The sequence below is a fragment of the Lissotriton helveticus genome, chromosome 7 (assembly GCF_964261635.1).
Source record: "Lissotriton helveticus chromosome 7, aLisHel1.1, whole genome shotgun sequence".
Lineage (NCBI taxonomy): Eukaryota > Metazoa > Chordata > Amphibia > Caudata > Salamandridae > Lissotriton > Lissotriton helveticus.
Window position 1 is genome coordinate 1362129083 of NC_136068.1, and position 21534 is coordinate 1362150616.

Sequence of the window (21534 nt, forward strand, 5' to 3'; positions counted from 1 at the left end):
CACCGGACTCCTCCATCTGGATGCCTGCCAGCAACTTCTTGTTTCAGGCATCACCGGGATCCACACAGCAAACCCGACGCAACTTCAGCCCTATGCACCCGCAGCCTGTGGGTTAGGTAACTAAAGCTTCTAGGTGCTGAAGTCTGTGTCCACTATCCTAGTGTCCAGGTCCACTGTTGTTTTCCCTCCATCCAGCCGGGTTCGTCCGGAATCCGTAACTTTGTAAACTGTAGCATCCATAGACGTTGGTACGCATCCCGCGTGAGAGTTTCCACTCTGCACGTGAGTCCCGTGGGCCTCCTGCTCCTTACTTACCTAGTTTGTAGCGTAGTCCCACCGATCCTCCAGCCTCTGGATCTCCTTACAGTATTTTCCTTCCTCGTATTCCATTGTTTTGAGTATATGGTTTGTCGTGCCCCTAAGGCACTTGTATAGATATTGTGCGAACTTGTATTTCTTTTGTAGTATTGTCATGTGCTTAGCCCTCTGACCTTATAAAGAGTTCAGAGGTGTTGTTATTAATAAATATATCGTTTATTTTCATAACAACCTGTGTGGTGTCCTTTCATCTGGTATTCAAGGGGTTATATTGTGGTAGAACAGCTGGCTTCACATGCCAAAAGAGTTTAGCCTAAAGACTGCTTTTGTCCACGCTACTAGGATAGCTGGTCTATCAGGTTGACTTACAACCAATCACCATAAGGGGTTGTTTGGACTGATACAAGGTGATCACTAGAATTAGTGAGCATCATATATCAGGCCAACTTCTCATAGTAGGGAGTTCAGTGTCTTGAAAATGGAACCAGGGACAACTATTGGTGAATTTACAAACTAATAAACCAATTTGGGCGGCATCACCATTGTTGCGAGTACCAAAAGGCCTGCCACCAATGTCACCCAGAATTTCACCTGAGCTCTTAATGAAGTGATGGCCTAGAGCAAGTTCCCGCCCAATAGATATATGGGTGATCTATAACTCTGAATGCCCAAATACCAAAATGTGCGATGCACCACTGGTATGATCCACGTGCCCAAATAGATTGTGTCATTAGGAATAGTGTCACGGAATGAGAATGCGTGCAATTTGTAATGATTGACTTGTAGGCCAGATAGGTCCCAAATGAGTGGAGTATAGGGGAGATAGGTGTAAGATCCATACCCAGATCTCGAGTGTACACTATCATGTTGCGCGCGTATACTGAAACCACGTGGCACTGAGGCCCCCTGGATACCCTAGCCGGCCGACTCCTGTCTGAGTTTCTGCGCAAGAGGTTCCATTGCTAGAACAAACAAAATGGGTGACAGTGGGCATCCCTGACTACCAAACACTTCATACTACAGCCTTTTGTCAACAAAGCACCCACTCTTTTTAGAGTAGTAAAAGGTTTGTGACTAGAGCAAGAGCTACTGTGGATATTTGTAAATGGGGAGTACATTCAATGGGACACCTGATTGACAGCCTGATTGGTGGGAACTTGAATTCAGTTATGAGGGGACCTTGTTGAGACACCGCAACATGCATTGTATTTGTTATATTATAGCTGATATTAGCTGGTAACAATAATAACAACCTAATTAGCACCAGTAACAAAAAGAGAAAAAAAGCTCCGTCATCAGTTATTGAAACACAAATGACTGAATTGAATCCTTGGCACGTACAGCTAATGTGACAATGGATATTTTATCGAAGAATAGGGATATAACATTATGGTGAATAAACTTAATTGGTGAAACGCTCATTAATTCATTGATCGTGCAAGTTACAAACATGAAGTTAGAAGGAAGTCGTATCCGACTTAATGCTAATGGGGGTAGGAAGAAATGAATCTAAGTGTATGACTTTGTATTTTTAGATTGCGTATCCACGTTACATGCTGGTTTCGGAGGCCCTCAAAACATGAACTTCCTAGTGAGGATTTAATAAGGAATTCACTCTCTTAATTTATAAGGTGAGCCAACACTAATAGAATTTCTATTGTATACAAGGAATAGGGACTTAATATACAAACTCAAGGGGGAGTGATAATTGTAAGATAATACAGCCTTGCCCACGAACTCAGGAACTTGTGATTAGCCATATGTAAGTCTGTAATAGTTATGGATTGTGTTGTCTCATAACTTTTTCTTTCTGTCTTGGTTAACTGTCAATGAGGTTATTTTACATGCGTTGGGAGATTCAATCCCCCTAAAGGATTCAATTCAGTCATTTGTGTTTCAATAACTGATGACGGAGCTTTTTTTCTCTTTTTGTTACTGGTACTAATTAGGATGTTATTATTGTTACCAGCTAATATCAGCTATAATATAACAAATACAATGCATGTTGATGAATCTCAGTTCATGTATGTATTTTTATGCATTTACAGCCCTGATGACGTCCTATTGTCAGGACGAAACGCGTCGGCTGTTGGTACTGTCATGATCAATTTTTCAAGAAAATACAATTAAAGGATTTCTACAATTCAAGATTCATCTGAAGAATTTTTATTTTGATGCATGTCATGTATACTAAGATATATATACGTGATAATCCGACCTTTTGATAAACCGTATTTTGTAGTACAGATACTCATGATTCAGCGCTCCTAGCTTTCTTGAGTTTAAATTGTTGTATGTTTAGTGGTAGGACGATGCCTCTTTAGTTGGTAGAGCGCATGTAGACTTTCTCACTACTATTATAATTGCTTCTGAAGGTGCACCAATTTGTTTACCCCATCGTCCAACTAGTGTAGTGATCCATAGTTGTACTGCCTGTACTGAGAAAGGGGTTCCACTGAACACTTTCTTTTTGAAAGAAGGGAAAATATGCTGAGGTGGAAGATTTAGAGCAGAGGTGTCTGTTTGGGGGGGTTATCTTTGCAGTTTTGTTTTGATATAGGACCAGCTCTTGCTGTCTTCGACCCTATAGGCAATGCAGAATACCTTGAATGTGGAGTGACTAGCCATTGGATTTGACAGAGGACTGAGTAGGGGATATTTACTTTACATGAATCTGCTAGTTTCCGGATCGCGGATGTGAACAATATGGATAGCGGAGGACTTTAAGGTCTTGCTTATTCCATCTAGCAGAGCGCGCACTGAAAAATACCTGCACTTGTGGTGCCTTTATTAGAGGATGGGCTTTATTTTCTTCGCCAGTCCTTGCCGACTGGAGAAAGTCATGTCGGTATTTCCTTTGGAACTCTCCACATCCCTGTTTAAATTACATTAATTTGAGTTTGGGTGACCTCGTCCTGCTATATCCTGAGGAGGTCGTAATTGGAAGGCTGAAACGCATCGACTCCCTATTTCCAGGATCAATGTCAATCCTTCTAGAAGAGAAAAATATATATGTAACCCACTGGGTCCATGACTATAATATTGTTGTTTGAGGCAATTATTTAAGCCATGTATTATATGGTTAATTTTTGATTTGACATTGTTACCTTAAGGCAGTATATTTTTGTTGTCATTGCCTTAACAAGGGCAAGTTATCCGTCATTGCGGTTACTCATGTTCACCTACTTAATATTATATTGTGAATTTTTCTTAGTTTTTGTTAGATGATTTGTATTTGTCATGGTGTACGCTATTTTTTATTATGTTTATAAAAATGATAAAAGATCTCTTTGATTAAAAATATTAAAAATGAGAACAAGGAATTAGTTGTGTAGTGACTTTTTGCACAGTAATGCCCCTATACAGGTAAGATATTCATAATATATCCAGGATTATGATTAACGATAAATGCACATTAGGTGAGTTTTCTTTCTTTCCGCCAGAGGCGACAAATAGTAAGCCGGCCTCTTGATAAAATCATTGAATGTTTCCTGCTAGTGCTTTCTTTCTTCTTGTGTAGATTTTCACGGTGTAGCCTAGGCTCTAGAAAGTTATATAGGCTCCCTCCCTTTTTAGGTCTCGCCTAGCGATGCAATGCATGCGCTGCTTGCCTTGGTGAGATCTATTGTTGTCGACTTGGTTGCCGAAGGGGGACAGGACATGTGCAGGAGCATGGCTGGCAGCGTTAGCACAAGGGACAGCCAATGTACGTGAACGGAGGACAGGAGGTGTGCACACGTTCGGCTTGGCTCCCTCCACGCGCTCAAGGGATGGTTTCGACACGTACGGCAAGGCTCCCTGAACGCACGCATGGCGTGTTTTCGACACGTACGGCAGGGCTTCCTCAATGCGCACATGGCGTGCTTTCGCTTTCCCCTGGACACAGACATGGCCTCCGAGACTAAGCAACAAGTAAGGGCTCATTCCTTCTTGGCTTATTAATGCATGCAGTCAGTTTTTGAGCTGCCCGGGACACTAACGTAGATTCATAAGAGAGTCTGGAAGTTACAGGCCCTCAATCATTAAAGACATCTTTGGTGCAAAGGGAAACATGATATTTCAGCCATGGTTCACAAACAGCAGACCACTCAAATCAACGTTCACCACTGAGAACACTGGGACTGGCGATGGGCTTGTACATGCAGGTTGCATTGAAGCTGCCTTTCTTTGGGATAGGGTGAGTTTAAATTCAATTTATTTCTTAAAGTTTGAATTCGCTGTAAGCCCAATTTCTCAGTCCATGTCTCCTACGCATTGTACCTCTCTGCGCTGTGGCAGGGTTGGAGGTCCGTGCAACACCGTGGCCTAATGCCTTTCCATCTTTTGTGATATCATAGCCATTGGCGATGCACGTGTACATGCAGGTAGCATTGAAGATGCCTTTCTCTGGGATGCGGTGAGTTTAAATTCAATGTATTTTTTAAAGTTTGAATTCGCTGTAAGCCCAATTTCTTAGTCCATGTCCCCCACGCTTTGTACCTGTTTGTGGTGTGGCAGGGTTGCAGGTCCTTGCAACACTGTGGCTTCATGCCTTTCTGCCTTTTCTGATATCACAGCCATGCGTCATAAAACCATTCAGAGGTTCTGGCCCGTAGCTTTCACAACAGCTCGTTCAGACCACCCTGCAGCCATCTGGGGTGTCAAAGGAACATCTGTAGTGTAACAGTGCCACCCTATAGATTCACACAATCTGTGAATAGAATTTTGCGAAAACAAAATAATTAGTTATGTGACTGTAGAAATCAAGATGTTCTTCCTCGACTGTTGCTAAAATTGTCTAATGTAATTGAAATTGTCTAATGTAATTGATGTACACCCAATTGAAACACCATACTTTGTCAAAAGTGCCTACGCTCCTTGTTGTGTGTTCATCTATAATTGCTGCTTGCAGTATTGAAACCCCTTTAGGATATTCCCGCTTCTCCCGGATAAAAATGCTCACACAAACCTATCAAAATCAAGCGCACGTAATTCTATTTCTTGTGTTACGTTTGCAACTCCTAAGCACGTCGTTTTGGGTAATTCAGATCTTGCCGCTTATCTCCTGCAGCTGGCATTGGCAACATTTTCAGCTTCTCACTCTTATCTACGAGCTACTAAATTCAATTATCGACAAAAAGACCTGGTGTACTGCTCCCTTTATGGTTCTGGTGACTAGTGGCACCCCACGGATTTTCCCGAGCTTCCACCATCCATCATCTGCATGTATATAAAGGCAAGGCTTCACTACAGTTAATTCTGGTAGGATCTGCTTTCATGGTTACTCCCACTTTTTTTCTGGTGTCAGTATATTTTTTCGACATGGCTCCCCGCCATGTATTTTGGACATGGCTCCCCACCCATATTTGTTATTGGCTTGTGACATTGTACTTTGTAAATGCTTGCTTCTGATTTATTAATAGGTTTGTTAGTCCCTCTTTAGTACTTCCTTGTCTTAATTTGTAACCAACCTCCCATGAGGACTGGCCATTTTACTTCGGTTGTTACATGGTTCGTCTTTTTTAGTCTGTAAGCACTATTTTCTTTAATGACTTTCTCCTACTGCAGGTACGACGTTCCTTTCCTGCAACATTCAGCTTGCCATGGTGCTTTAATTTTCCAAGCAGTCGGGACAACAGCAGCTGCTTCTTTGAATAGGTCTTGCATTTACAAGAGTTTGAGCTATTGGCATTAATAAATGGCAATGGCTTTTATTTATGTTTTAATTAGCAAAACAATTAAATAAAAGGCATTGTTATTTACAATGCCAATAGCTTAAACTCTTGCAAAAGCGAGACCTATTGCATTGCAAATGATTGTTCCTTGTTGTGTTTGACCCTATACGCAATGTAGTTTAACTTGAAGATGGAGCGACTCGCCCTGGGTAGCCAGTGAAACTCATTGCAGGCTGGTGAGGTGTGGCCCGTAGATGAAGGTGTATTAGTTAGTATAGTAAGTAAGAATGGGTCCAGGCCTTTTGCAACATTTGTGGCAGATATGACAAAGAAGATGGAGGTTTGGAACATTTATGGGATACCTAGTTGATCTAAGATGCATCAAATAATTTCGATATTTTAGAAATAGCTTCTTGTGATCTGGTTTATTTTGGCAGCAATAAAGACTGGGCTCCAGGATTGCTTACATGTTTCTTACTTCAAGATCACCTGTCTGTTTAATTAGACACTTCTTGAACATGACTGTCACACCAGGATGTGATTTATTGGCATTGATAGTCAATGTTTCAGGTAACAGGCATAGTTGCTTGGGCCAAATAGTTGTAGTGTTGTTCTACCACTCTTCATAAGTTAGATCTCTGTTTTAGAGAAGTTGAATTACAGATGCTCAGAATACAGTAGTCAACAGCTTGGAGGAAGTGATCTAGCTAGCCCTGAAGAGTCATAGTCCCTTGTTGGTTCCAACGTTAGGATGATGTTGGTATTGTTGACATAGTTGTAGCAAGTTGCGCTGAAGGTCTTAATGAGGTCAGGCAAAGAGTAGAGAGGAATATCAGTGATAGTGCTGAAAGAATGTAGTGTAAATGGTGGCAGGCAGCAAGATGCTAGATCTGTTACAGAAGAAGGATAATCTGCTTAGGTTGGTTTCTTAGTTGCCAAGTTTCTGGAGTATACTTATAAGATAAGTTTGGCGTTTTGAGTCAAAAGCTGCCTCTCTCAGGGCAAATGGCAGTTTGATATATCTCGAATCTGATTTTGGTGACATCCACAATTTTGATTACTCTTCTTTCTATTGCCTTTAGCTGGCAGGGTCTTCTGGATCTTAATTTTTCTTCTTCATGAGCAGCTTGGTATAGGACATCTTGAGAGTGGATGGTTAAGTGTCTGATGTTAAAGAGTGGTGACGAAGGTCCTTTGAGGGGAGGCTACAGCATTCAGAGAATGATGCCTTGAAGGGTTGAGTGTGACAGGGGTGTGGTGGTGAGTGAACTCCAGTGACGTCCACGAAGGAATGAAGGCCATGGCTGAATGGATGAAGAACAGCTGCCTAAAGCTGAACTTGGACAAGATGGAGGTCCTCATCCTCGGCTCCACCCCCTCCGCCTGGGTCAACTCCTGGTGGCCAGCCTCGCTAGGAGCTGCACCAACACCCACCAACCATGCACGCAACCTGGGGTTAATCCTGGACGCATCACTGTCAATGACCCAGCAAGTCAACACCAAATCTTCCTCCTGCTTCAGCACCCTCTGCATGCTTCGCAAGATCTACAGATGGATCCCCACCGAAACCAGAAGGACGGTCACCCAGGCCCTCGTTACCAGCAGGCTGGACTACGGCAATGTCACCTACGCGGGAATCACAGACAAACTCCAGAAAAGACTTCAACGCATCCTGAAAGCCTCCGCACGCCTCATCCTCGACATCCCCCGCCAAAGCCACATTACTGCCCACCTGAGAGACCTGCACTGGCTCCCCGTCAACAAGAGGATCACCATCAAATTCCTCACCCATGCTCACAAAGCACTCCACGACGCCGGACCATCGTACCTCAACAAACGACTCACCTTTTACACTCCCAACCGCCAGCTTCGAACCACTGACCTCTCCCTTGCCAGCGCCCCACGCATCCACCGAACCACCTCCGGCGGCACATCTTTCTCCCACCTCACCGCCAAGACATGGAACACCCTCCCCATCGACCTACGCCAGACCCGGGACCTACTGACCGTCAGGACACTTCTCAAGACCTGGCTGTTCGAGCAGTAGCAGTTTCCCCCCCCCCCCTCCCCCTTAATTCCTTGAGACCCTCATGGGTGAGTATTGCGTTCTGCAAGTGTTTGATTGATTGACTTGATTACAGGAAGCCAGAGTCTGAAATCAAGAAGTGTTCCTTCCATATCCTGGTTCATTGAAGACTTTGACAAAGAGAGGCAACAACTCTGATTGGCTGAAAGAAACTGGAGGCAAAGACCCATGATAAACCATCTCTCGATCCTCCGAGTTGAATGCCTAAAATACAGAAAACAAATGGGTTATTGCTGGACGCACTGCACTTTTCAGAAATGGGTTCTATCGGCTGTCTGGTGCTCCGGGGTATCGTTCTCCGGTAAAATACAGAAAACACATCTTGAGAGAAAAATCGTCCTTCTTTTGAGCCCAACTTGACCGGTCTAGGAACAGACCTAAAGACCTCTTCAACATCATCAAACAGCAAACCTCCTTGTTTCCTCAACAGTCAATGAATGCCACTGCTAAGAGTTTGCAACATCCTTCTCTGATAGAATATCTAACATTGAACTCTCCCTTGATCTATCCACCTCTCCACCCTACACCAAGGATGCCCCCGCTAGAAAAGAGGGTCCACCCAAGGACTTACCTCCAACTAAAAATTGTCTCCCTAAACCCCGCCTCTCAGCAAGCCAGAGCACCAACCGCAACAATTGAAAATTGATGCATCCTGGACTGAATTCAACCAGGTCCCTGAAGAAGTCCTCAAATTACTAGTTGGTATGAAGTTGACTTCGCACTTCTCCAACCCTCTTTCTACCGCCCTTGTCAAAAATCTCAGTCACATAATTTCTCCTCATGGACCAAAATCATTAACTCCTTCTTATCGAGCAGCTCCATGCCAACCTCCCTCAAACTCAGCTAAGTTACCCTCTAATCAAAAACTGGATGCCGACCAGAACTACCATAACAATTACAGGCCTATAACTAACCTCCCTCTCCTTGCAAAAACCATCAAAAATGTATGCTTGCACAACTTAACAACCACATTAAAAAATACAACCTGCATGACACCTTCCAATCTGGGTTCAGGAAAGGCTTGCCTCCTAGTCTTCCTCTCAGCTGCCTTTGATATTGTCAACATGTCATTCTCCTAAAACCCTCCCACAGCATGCAGGCATTAATAGAACTGTCCATCAGTGGTTTGCTTCTTTTCTGAACCACCGCTAGCAGTTAATCAAACTAAACAACTACACCTCAAAAGCATTGTCAGTCTCACAAGGAGTTCCTCAATATTAAATCCTGTCTCCTATCCTAATCAACCTCTATATGGAACCCTTTGCAATGATCATAAAACAAGCCAGAATTGCCTATTATCTCTATGCAGATGACACCCAACTCTACATTAAAATTTCATCAGTGAAAGACATCCAGCACCCAAACAGCACACTCTCCACAGTTCAATCTTGTTTGAACAAAACCAAACTCCTCTTCATTCAGCCGAAAGAAAAGTACTTTCTTTTAGATATCTGGCTCGACAACCTCACTGCATTAAACTGCAAGCTATCCTTCTCCAACTCTGTTACATCTCTGGGAATTACACTTGACAGAAACCTGACCATGAAAGAGCTCATTAATGCCTCAGCTAAAAGTGCCTACTGCACGTTGAAACACCTTAAAAAAATCAAACCCTTCATCCCAATTGAAGACCTAAAGACTGTGGTGCAATCCTTGGTTCTCTCCAAGCTGGACTACAGCAACGCAACACTCAAGGGTGCCCTAAAACCACATTTTACCCTTTTGAAAGCTACACTCCATGCAGCAGCCAGGCTACTGTTGGGAGAGAGTCTCTTTGAGCACATCACTCCCACTCTCAAGAAACTCAACTGACTACCATTCAAGGCAAGATGTATTCTCAAAACTGCCTGCATAACCCACATAGCCCTCTACACGGAAAAACAGTCTACCTTGCAAACAAACTATCAAAAGCGGACCCCGCATGACCCTCAAAGCTCTCTACAGGAAAAACAGTCTACCTTGAAAACAAACTATCAAAAGCTGACCAAAAGAGACCCATTCGAAGCTTTAACAGTTGACTCCTGATTCTGGTCAAATGTAAGAAAGAAAGAAACTCCTTCTCTGGGATAGCTCCTAGAATCTTAAACTCACTGCCTCAGGAACTGCGTGACACCCTCACTTTAGGAAGAAACTTAAAGTTCTTCTGAATAAATACCTAAATTCTTCCCCCTAAACCATCTGACTGACCTGATGCTCCCACTATACACCCTCAGAATACTTCTGAGCATCACTACCTCGGGGTAAAAACTGCCTTTCTCTCCCGACCTCCACAAACACCCTATCATAACTACCTCAGAACTATATTGTACTCATATACTATTGTAGAGATTATACTTTCTCTTATATGCAATTGCTATGTACTTTTATCTACACCATTTGTATCACATGTAATTGCTGCTATGATAACTCTGTAAAATGGTCTGATAACTTTGGGTCTGGTTAGCGCTATCGTCCCCATATACTGCTGTCCATCGTACACTTCTTTCATCTCCTGATACTATGCATTATTATTTACTCCATAAGGCGCTTGTGTTATTGCTGCTGTGCCAACTCTATAAAGCACTCTGATACATTTGGGTCAAGTTCGCCCTGTACAAAACTAATTTTTAAAATACATATCCATAATAATATGGCATATCTTTTACTCTTACACTCAATGTGTTTCTGCTTCCAGTTCATTAAAGTATGATACATAAATCAGGACTTATTGAAAGTCTTCTTGCTTCCTTGGCGGAGACTGCTCGCAATTTCTCAGGAGCTACTAGTGATACAACACTGCTGGCAACATTGCCTGCAGAAAACCCGGGACCAAGTAACCTATTTTCCTGATATGCCAATAAAATAAATGAAAATAATGACCAAGGTAGGAATGTTAGCAGGAATTGAAAGATGGACTACTTTTGGGGTTAACCGTGTTGGAGACCTATATCAGAATGTACCTCTTAGGTTTGAAGACTTGGCTGAAGAATGTAACATTCCTAGAGGACAACTGTTAGCACACAGAGCATTGATAGCAACAATAAGGAATTTTTGGAGTAATGAAGATGCTGAATCTACCACACAGCAGGTGTCAACAACTCTGTACAGCAACAAGGTGTGTAAGAGCGGTCTGGTATCTCTATCATGCGATTCATTCAAATATTTTTCTCCTCTTGCTGAGTTGAAAATAAAATGGGTGAGAGGCTTAAAACTCCAAATTAATGATTTGGACTGGGATAGGATGTTAGCGCATATACCAGCTGTTTCTAGAAATGCTAAGCTCAAATTAATTCATTTCTATATCCTGCATAAAGCATATCTTACACCCGGCAGGTAAGTGATTTTTGTTTTTAAAAACCCATCCACCCCATCCCACTACTTTTGCCCGGTTGCAGCCGCCACTGGTTTTATATCCAGAAAGTTCAAACTTGATGCCTCAGGGTCGTGGTGCATATCACAGATTTGGTCCTAGCTGCAATCAATGCAAACCAATGGCGCAGCAGTGAATTAGTGTATTCCATCAGTTGTTTAGCCCATACTGCTGTGTTTGCCTGCCACCACCCTACCAAAATAGAAGTCAAACATGGCCTTAAGCTCAGTGACATAGCTTAGTCAGTGCAATTCGGGGAAAGTGAACCTCAAATTTCACAACTTAAAAAGCAGTGAGTCACAGGGTGATTGTGTGAGGTGACAAAGAGTCAGGATGGGCTGCTGCGATGAGGAGCATGGTCATTACTGATTTACATTATGTGGGCCTCTGGCGCTGATTCTGCGATTAGCAGGCAGATACTCTTTTGTAATGGTGATGGAATACCCTGTTCCCCCAACTCAAAGTCTGCCTGCCCGATTTTGAGTCAGACATACCTCAAGTTTTAGGCCAATCGTGAAAAACTGACTTTGTCAGTGTAAAACTTCCGTCGACGACATGAAGGAGTAGGTTCTTTTGGAAGTAAGTCATTCGGCTGTCCCTTCCCATTTACAGTGGAAGGTTAGAATTGCTTTTTTTCACTGACTGTCAGTCACTTACTACCACGTATATCCTGGCTGTGAGAAACAGTTAAAAAGAAATAAAATTCACACATCATGAAAGAAAACTAGCGTGAGGGTCATTCGTTTTTTTCAAACACAAACTCCCTCATTTGGAGTTTGTTTTAAAAACACTAAAAAAAACTATGGAAAGGTTTGACTGCCAGCCGTCATATTTGACAGAGCGGTCCTTCAAACTTTTCCTGTATTGACAGGAATTGCCATAACTGTGATTCCTGACAACGTTAGAGATGTCTTCTGGACATCTTTAACCCCTTCCCTGCTGCCGTCGGCCGTTGGACGTCACGCGAGCTACCTCCCTGGTGCTGCGCACGTCCAACGGCCAACGCGGCCCCGCCCACTCTTTAGAACGCCCGCACCGCGGCGGAAAAACCGCCGCGGTTATGGCGTTAAATATGGAAGGTAGAGTAAAGGGAGTAAAGCTCTCCGCTGCCCTAAATTAGGCCAACAGCCTCGAGTGACTTTGGGTGAAAAACAATGTTTTGGAATGCTACCCAGTGGGATTGCCAGTGGTTACACTATTTGCAAGCATTCATCCCATCACCTTTTGAATATTTAGTTGCCAGTAGTATGCCTGGAAACCTGAGGCTGATGTACCTTTCAAAGCCAACTAAAGCCAATATATAGTGAATTCGAAAAAGTAGTACATTTGCATCCATTTAAGGAGTGCTTCTATGGATGAACATTTGCTACTTGTTAGTAAACCGTCACTAAAGGGTACATGTACAAAGAAGTAAAGCTGCTGCACTGCAGTACCTGAAGAGAGAGGAACTGCACCATCTCTTATAAGAAATGGTGCAATTCTGCTCTACCCATGCGCTTGCACAAATTGAGCTGCCTTGCAACAACGCAGGCACCCTTACTCCATAGTGCAAGGGTGTCTGTGTTATGATCAGGATAGTTTTGTTCAGGACAGGAGTACCATCTTGTACAAAAACTATCTGTGAAGCCTTTTTAGGTCTCGGACCGTCACACTGCGTAGCAGTGGGCGGAGCCCGAGATTTAATGATTCTTAGAGGGGGCTTGGAACCCGCCCCTCTTCTACATTGGCTGGCCTAGTAAATACTGGCCAGACATTGGAGGAGAGGGGCGTCACTCCCCTTAAGCCCCATCTTTTTCGGATTCTGGGGCGTGCTTTTTAGGTTCTTTCTATCTGTGACGTCATCCGTCACTCAAACCTAAAAACACGCCCCCGAATGCGAAAATGACAGTGCTTTCTCCAAGGCATTTCTGCTTTGCCTCGGAAAAACATGGTGGTGGTTTCCGGAGCTGCTCGGCTCCTCTGGCGTCCCCCTTCCCTCTGCCTGCAGCCCTCCTCCGTCCCGCTCTCGCCCCCCTTCCCTCTGCCCACAGCTCTCCTTCGTCATGCCTCGCCCCCCCTTCCCTCTGCCCGCAGCTCTCCTTCGTCTCGCCCCCCCTTCCCTCTGCCCGCAGCTCTCCTTCGTCTCGCCTCGCCCCCCCTTCCCTCTGCCCGCAGCTCTCCTTCGTCTCTCCTCGCCCCCCCTTCCCTCCGCCCGCAGCTCTCCTTCGTCACGCCTTGCCCCCCCCCTTCCCTCTGCCAGCAGCCCTCCTCCATCCCGCTCTCGTTTAGGACTTGTGCCCTGATTTTACGTTTATCAGAAAACAGTAACTAGCTTCTACTGAAATGTATACTTTTTATACATTCAAAGCGTAAATACAGGATTTTAAAACATTGATTGTTACGGGGTGCGAGTAGAAACTCTTTTACAAAAAAAAGGGAAAACATAACTAGACCGCAACCAAGTAGGTGAGCATAGCCACAATGTCAAAGAGTCACCGAGTTCTGCGTTCCTCTTTTAGATCCGGGTTTGACTATCCCGGAACATTGGAATACTTTCTGTGTTTTCCTTCATTAAAGATGGTATACGGTCTCAATTGTGGGAGAACTACATTTATAAGAGCCTGGATGCCTGCCTGATAAACCACCGTGGTTTTACTGTTTTTGAAAACGCGTTTTCGGATAGTGAACACCGAATTTAGGCTTAGTAAAATAATACAAACCACACTCGCACCCTTAAAAGTCTGCTTCATATGTATTCAATGATATCCCTGGGGACTGGGAGGGAAGTGGGGGAAGTCTGTCTTGCAATGGCATCCTTGAATGTTTTAAACACACCATTGGGGTGCATTTACGACATCCACTTAGTTTGACTGCGCTGCTAGGACAAACGTTCGTACGTTTGTAAAGTACAAAGTTTAAACGTGAATACTTACTGTGAGCAAAAGCAGGCAACGCCATAAACGGATCATTTTAAGCAGCAGTTATACAATTTGATGAAGAAGAGAACTTCTCATTGCACCGGAAGATACTGGACTGCAGGATGAATAGTTTTGTTTTCTCTTTCTCAGAGCCCGCCCCTGTCTGTTGACTCATTGGAAAGTCCCTACCACGCGTGTTTACCAGTTTTATTATCCTCCAAGTAGTTTCCGGCTTTGCCTTGAGATGCATGGAGACTGCCTATGATTGGAAAGCATATTTGTCAACGTCTATCATTGTCTAAATAAGTGACTGTAAATCTATGTATGGCTAACGATAATAGCCTGCAAAAGTAGAATACAGCCACATGCATGCTTGTGGGTTTTCAAAACCCGCTTGAAGGTAATCGAAAATGTTATTGTATTAGTGAACTACATGTTTAGGTCGAGGACCGTAGGCTGTGTGTGTGCGTGGCTCTGTCTGTGTGTGCGTGGCTCTGTCTGCGTGTGTGTGTGCGTGGCTCTGTCTGTGTGTGTGTGCATGGCTCTGTGTGTGTGTGCGTGGTTCTGTCTGTGTGTGTGTGTGTGGCTCTGTCTGTGTGTGGCTCTGTCTGTGTGTGTGCGTGGCTCTGTATGTGTGTGTGTGTGCGTGGCTCTGTCTGTGTGTGTGTGTGCGTGGCTCTGTGTGTGTGTGTGTATGTGGCTCTGTCTGCGTGTGTGTGTGCGTGGATCTGTCTGTGTGTGTGTGTGTGTGGCTCTGTCTGTGTGTGCGTGTGGCTCTGTCTGTGTGTGGCTCTGTCTGTGTTTGGCTCTGTCTGTGTGTGGCTCTGTCTGTGTGTGTGTGTGCGTGGCTCTCTGCACGCATGTGTGCGTGGCTCTGTCTGCATGTGTGTGTGCATGGCTCTGTCTGCGTGTGTTTGTGCGTGGCTCTTTCTGTGTGTGTGTGGCTCTGTCTGTGTGTGGCTCTGTCTGTGTGTGGCTCTGTCGGTGTGTGGCTCTGTCGGTGTGTGGCTCTGTCTGTGCGTGGCTCTGTCTGTGTGTGTGCGTGGCTCTGTCTGTGTGTGAGCGTGACTCTGTCTGTGTGTGTGGCTCTGTCTGTGTGTGTGTGGCTCGGTCTGTGTGTGAGCGTGACTCTGTCTGTGTGTGTGGCTCTGTCTGTGTGTGTGTGGCTCTGTCTGTGTGTGTGTGTGGCTCTGTCTGTGTGTGTGTGAGCGGCTCTGTGTGTGTGTGTGCGCCGCTCTGTCTGTGTGTGGCTCTGTGTCCGCGAATACTCTCTACTACTCTCTAATGCTCACCTATGCCATTGGAAATGACAATACCATTTATTTATGTTTTTAAAAAAAAAATGGAAAAAAATGTCATGAGCAATGCCAATAGCTCTACCTTTAATAATGCAGAGACCATTGCATTGTAAATGCTTGTTCCTCTTTGTATGTGTGCTGAAGACGGCAGCACACACACAAAGAGGAAATAACGAGAGGTAATAAAGATATTTTTACTCGTTATGCCAGCCACAGGCAGGCACACCATTTTGGCGAAAATCCATAGCCACAACTCTTTTGGTAAATATGAGTTTGCATCAAAGTCCATGGGTGGATGCATAAGAACGCCTATGCACCACCCATGCATTGCCTACCTGATGCAAAGTAATTTTAGGCAACAAAATGTGCTGTGCAATGTTAATTTTCTTACAAAGCCATGCACAATGATGTTCCTGTACCCAAGTAAATAACAAATTGATATTACATCAGGTTTGTGTCAAAAAAGGGATGCAACTCCGATGGAAAATCTTTGTAAATCTGAGTTCCTCACACACCAGACACTCCCCTAAAGCTACGTCTCAGCTCAGGACCGGCTCTAGGGCAGCGCTACCGGTGCCACCGCACTTGTCGCTGACTTCAGGTGGGGGTGCCATGTTTGCAAGAATATTATGGTTTTAAAAGCACCTGCTGTCTCGTTCCTTACCTCCAGTAATTTTCAGGCAACAATATAAATGTCAAGATGACTCAGATTATTAATTGTCTTCCTGGAGAGAGATTGGAGTTTTGTCAAGGGGCGTATGAAGGAGGGGACACCCCCCCCCCAATCTTACCTGCAGCCATCGCAGGAATCGGAAGCACCTCCCCGCCATCCCTTTACCGGTCTTACCTGCCGACGTCCCAGGTATCGCAAGCACCCCCTGCTCCCACATGCGTCCGCCGCAGGTGGCAAGCGTAGGGGGCAGCACAAGGTCTAGTTCTACCACTGGTTTGGTCTAGTGGAAGTTTTAACTCATCATAAGGAAGCGCAAAGGGTTAATCTGCCTGCTGCAAAGAACGTGTACCAGGCATATCACAAAGTGCATATAATGTATGCAGGACAGTGGGTTATTGCTTTTGTCAGAGACGTCCTTTAGTTACTTGCAATTTGTTAGAAATGGGATTTCTGAACAGTGAGCTATTTACATTCATCTAGGCGCTGCAGCCAACTGCAAGGTATAGATTAGACCATTTTTATTTCTTCCCGTCTTTCATGATCCTAATGTTGCAAAAAACGGTTCATAAGGGTAGACATCAATTCTTTTTTTCATCTTGTTTTTATTAAAAGCACTGCATCAGAGCACAACCCAATCATTTGTTGCATATGTAACGCATTATAACAATCTTTTTCCTGTGGTTAATTGATCACATGACTTTACATGACCATCACCACTAGCGTGGTGGATTACTATGCTCTGCAGTGTACTTTGAGTTTAATAATAACCGTGAAACATAAGCAAAAAGAAAAACAACAAATTAAAGCAAGCGATAAGCCGCATCCCCCGCTGGCTGCAACAGCAACATCACTGTTCATTATGGCGACGGTCAGGCAATTGGGAGATCCAGTATGAAGCTTATGTGAGAGGGCTATTGGAGTGTTCCTGCGGTGGGTACCGGTGAATTGTGGGTGGATGGTATTGTAGTTACAGTTTCATAATCACTTTGTGCTATAGTTTGTGACACCTCTGTTAGCATTTGTCCCAATTCTATCTAATCACTCTGCGCATTCTCATCCACTCTTACTGTTCTAAGCCGACATTCCTCTGCCACTCCCCACTCACGTACATCATCCTTCCATTAATCCAACTTGGGGGGCGCCAGATGGATCCAGTCGATCGCGATACATCGTTTTGCCATGACCAGACCCAGCATGGTGTATCCGTGTCCCTTTTATCGACGTTGGAAGTATGCCTAATATACATTGTTTTAAAAAGATTCGAATTCGCACCGCTGTTGCTATACGGGGGCATTGCACCAACCATCCCAATACATTCGCAAGCGCATGCAGCTCCAGGTCATATGTAAGAATGTGGCAGGGTCATTAGCGTGGGGAGAAAGGGATTAGTCCCGGGGTAAATCGTGCACAACGCTGTGGAGTTAGGTAAGTGCGATGCAAATAATGGAACTGGGTGAACTTTAACCTAGTATTACTTGTTGCTTCGGCCACCTGTGCCAGAGCTTTTTTCCACTCTCCTTCCATCAGCGGAATAGGTAAGTCCTCATCCCATTTACCCCTGATTACTGATAGGCTAGCCCCGTGGTCCTCCTTCAGAGCTTTGTATATATGCGAGATAAGACCCCTACTGGAGCCCGGATCCAGCAGCGTCATCAACCTGCACGACTACCACGGTTCCTCCGGAAACGTGGTCCACATCTCCCAAACCATGCGTGAGATCTTTGCATACTGCCGAAAGTGCCCGGTTGGTATTTGGAACCAGTCTTGAGCCTCATCAAAGGTCAGAAAGGTTCAGTTATGGTATAGATCTCCTGCCGTTTCACATCCTCCCTCATACCACTCTGAAATATCCATGGTCGCCTGAATGTTCTGGAATCCCTGCAGCCACTGGAGTGGCTGTGCGTAAGCATACAATGCCCTGTGGAGAACCAGCACAACTGCCTGCTCCCAAGCCTCGGTCACCTGTCGTATTATATAGGGGCAATCTTTGGGAACCCTTGCGCCCACCATAAGGAAGCTCTGCAGCTAAATTCCATGCTTCCAGTTTCTCAATAGTTCTGTCTCCACAGTACGTCCCTCCATACACCACTGTACTGCATACTGTAGCAATCCTGCTATATGGTATAATCTAAGATCAGGCAGTCCAATGCCCCAGGTTTCCATATCCAGCTTGAGCGTCTCTAGCTTGGCTCTACTCTTGACTCACACTCACACTGGCGAGGTTAGGAGACCAATGGCTCAGGTGGGCCAAGGGTAGGCCTCATGTCAGTTCCACTCTATAGGCGCGCTCCTGTACTATAGCAGGAACTCTTAGATAGGTTGCCACCGCCGATCCTGCAGGGCCTGTTGTCCCCTCACTCCTCTCCTCTGGCGGGAGTCAGAATCCAGCTCCCGGTGAGGAGCTCTAGGGCCGGGGGGCGCCAGTAAACTTGTTTAATGCAGTGTCGAGTAAGAAGGTCGCAGCCATCTCAGCACCCAGGCAGCTGCCGTAACAGCTCCAGGGCCCCCTCCACGGAGCAGGGCAGGCTCGGGCCATAATCGATTCCAGCCCAGCACGGCGATTCCAACACGGGCCTCGCAATTCACGGCCACCTTCCTCCTCAGCATCCGGAAGTGCCGTTGTTGTGAACATCGGGCTCATATGGGTCAGATTTTTCGGGATATTACACAGGCGGCCGCGGTGCTCTTTAGGCAACGTCCGCTCCTCTCGCCATCTTGGCCACGCCCCAGATATCAATTCTCATTATTAAAGAGAACACCCAAACAAGATGTTATGTTTTAAATTCTAAGTTTGTGCTTCTCCAGACCAAGCACTCTTAAACTATACTGCCTACCAGTATAGATGACTCCTACACCTTTTAGTCCTCTGTCTTATGTAACATTTCTTATACACTGATGGAAACACGTATGGTTGACTGTCTCTGTTTAACATGTGTGTAATGTAAAGTGCACTGACACCATACACTGGTATGAGTGGCACATTAGAATCAATTAAATGCATCAGAGAGAGAGTAGTTATAGAGACTTGAGGGGCACTGTTAAAGGGTGGTAGTCATGGAATCCGTGGCCGACAGTTTTGACCGGTGCAGGTAAGTGCTTTGGGGCAGTGGAGTGGGGTGGGGCGGGGGAGTAGACAGAATAGGTTTTTATTTATTTAATTTTATCTATTCCGTCGCTTGTTAACTTACCCCTTCCCACCCCACCCTGTCCTGCCCCACCACGCTTACCTGCACCGTCCACCGTTGGTGGCAGAGGTAGTCATTGGGGGACGCCAACAAACATTGTTGCACCGGGCACCACCAGTGCTAAAGCCAGCTCTGCCTCTGCTTAAAAGCATCAGGAAAAGCTAATTGCTTGCACAGGAAATGTAGTTTGAATTAGTTTATAAATGTCTGATATCCATAGGGATCTCCAAAGAAGAACTCTGTGGTTTCCAGAAAGAAAGAAAACCAAACGATGTAAAGGCTTCATTAAGCATATGCTTTGCAGTAAATCATGCGCACTCATAATTAAAAGTAATGTTGCACAGGCAAATAGGAGTAAAAATAAAAGCACTGTGTTGACTGTAAATATAACTCTGGGTTGCAGATGCAACATTACTTTAATTACGAGTGCGCGTGATTTAAGTTCGATGAATGTTGTGTTGTAATCGCTCCTTGCTGAGGTACAAGCATGCATCTAATTGATATCCAGCCCTCTGTGTATTAGTATTTGATTTTTAAAAGCAACTAAGTACTAAAAAGAATATGCTAAATCGTTATTATTTTCAATGGGAGTGTAGTTTGTTGGAGTGATTTAAGCAGGAGAGATCAGAATGTAATTGGCAGAGCTAGAAAATGGATTAACAACTTGCTAGGAAACAATAAAAGGGTTGTATAACGGAACCTTCGATGCCATTACCATGCATGCCTATACAATGATGACAAACAACAAATATGTATTTACAACGAATGTCTTAAGCACGAAAAAATTTATCACACATATACCTTTACCACGCATGCCTTTACAACACAAATGTAAGTTTTTTGCAGGTAATATAAAACCATATATATATATATATATATATATATATAAAAAAATATATATATATGTGTGTGTATATCTATACCTTAAACCCTAAAAGTACCCATTCCACCTAAATACCCATACCCACCCTAACCCCTAAAAATACCCTTGCCACCCAAATACCTCTACCTAACCTAAACCCTAAAAATACACTTACCACCCAAGTACCCCTACCGATCCTAGAAATACCCTTGCCACTCAAATACCCTTACCAATTCTAAAATACCCTTGCCACCCAAATACCCCTGCCCACCCTAAAGTCTAAAAATACCCTTTCCACTCAAATACCCCTACCCATTCTAAATCCTAAAAATACCCTTCCCACTGAATCCCCTTAATCCCCCTAAATCCTAAAAATAGTGGTAAAGGTATATAGGTGGTAACATTTTGGGAGGTAAAGACTTATAAATTGTTAAGGATGAATGGTAATAATTGTATTGCGTGATAACTAACGGCAGCATCATAAAGGCTGTTTACCAAGTGAAGGGGATATCACTAATAAAAGTAATGTGATACCGGGAAATGTTGGCCGCACGCATCGACGCCACTGGAGCATTTTTTATGGGTTTTTTCCTGGAATACCATTACTTTTATTAGTGATAGATTCAGATTTTATTGTAATTATTCAAGTAAATAAAGTGTTAAGATTGCAGTGCATGAAGCGCAATTCTCTTTGTCATGTTCTCTGCTATGCTGCCGCATTTGTTTCTCTTTTCATTATTGCTGTGTAACACACACTTAAATCATGCTACTATTACTGCAATTGCTGGTGCAATGTGGCATACATGAGTGAATGCCTTACACAACCACAGTAAAAATAAATGCAAAAAGTAAAAGTGAAACAAAATCGTCAACAAGGCAGACAACGCTGCAAAAGAGACAATGTGGAATCACACTCCTATCTCTACAATGTGAATACTTTATTTACGTAATGTTTACAATAAAACTGGTTCAGGCATGGACTCCATTTCTGGAAAGTATTAAACCTAAACTGGTGGAATCCAGTCATATCCCGATGGCTCTTGCATGCTGTAGTATAACCAGGTTCACTTCATCCCATGCTGCCATTTATTCTCAATTGGGGGGCCTGAGATGCTGGAACCTGGCAACATCAGCATCTCCTTTTCAGTCCCTTGGATGAAGCTGTAGACAAAATCCTGTTTAACTCTTCCCATTCTTTCTTCAAGGTTGTCA

The 21534-nt window shown here is 44.2% G+C and overlaps 1 protein-coding gene across 1 annotated transcript in view; it reads left to right on the forward strand.

The window, feature by feature from the left end:
* Window positions 1-21534, forward strand: part of LOC144770286 (TBC1 domain family member 24-like) — a 151708-nt gene that overhangs the window by 35454 nt on the left and 94720 nt on the right. The window lies entirely within an intron of this gene.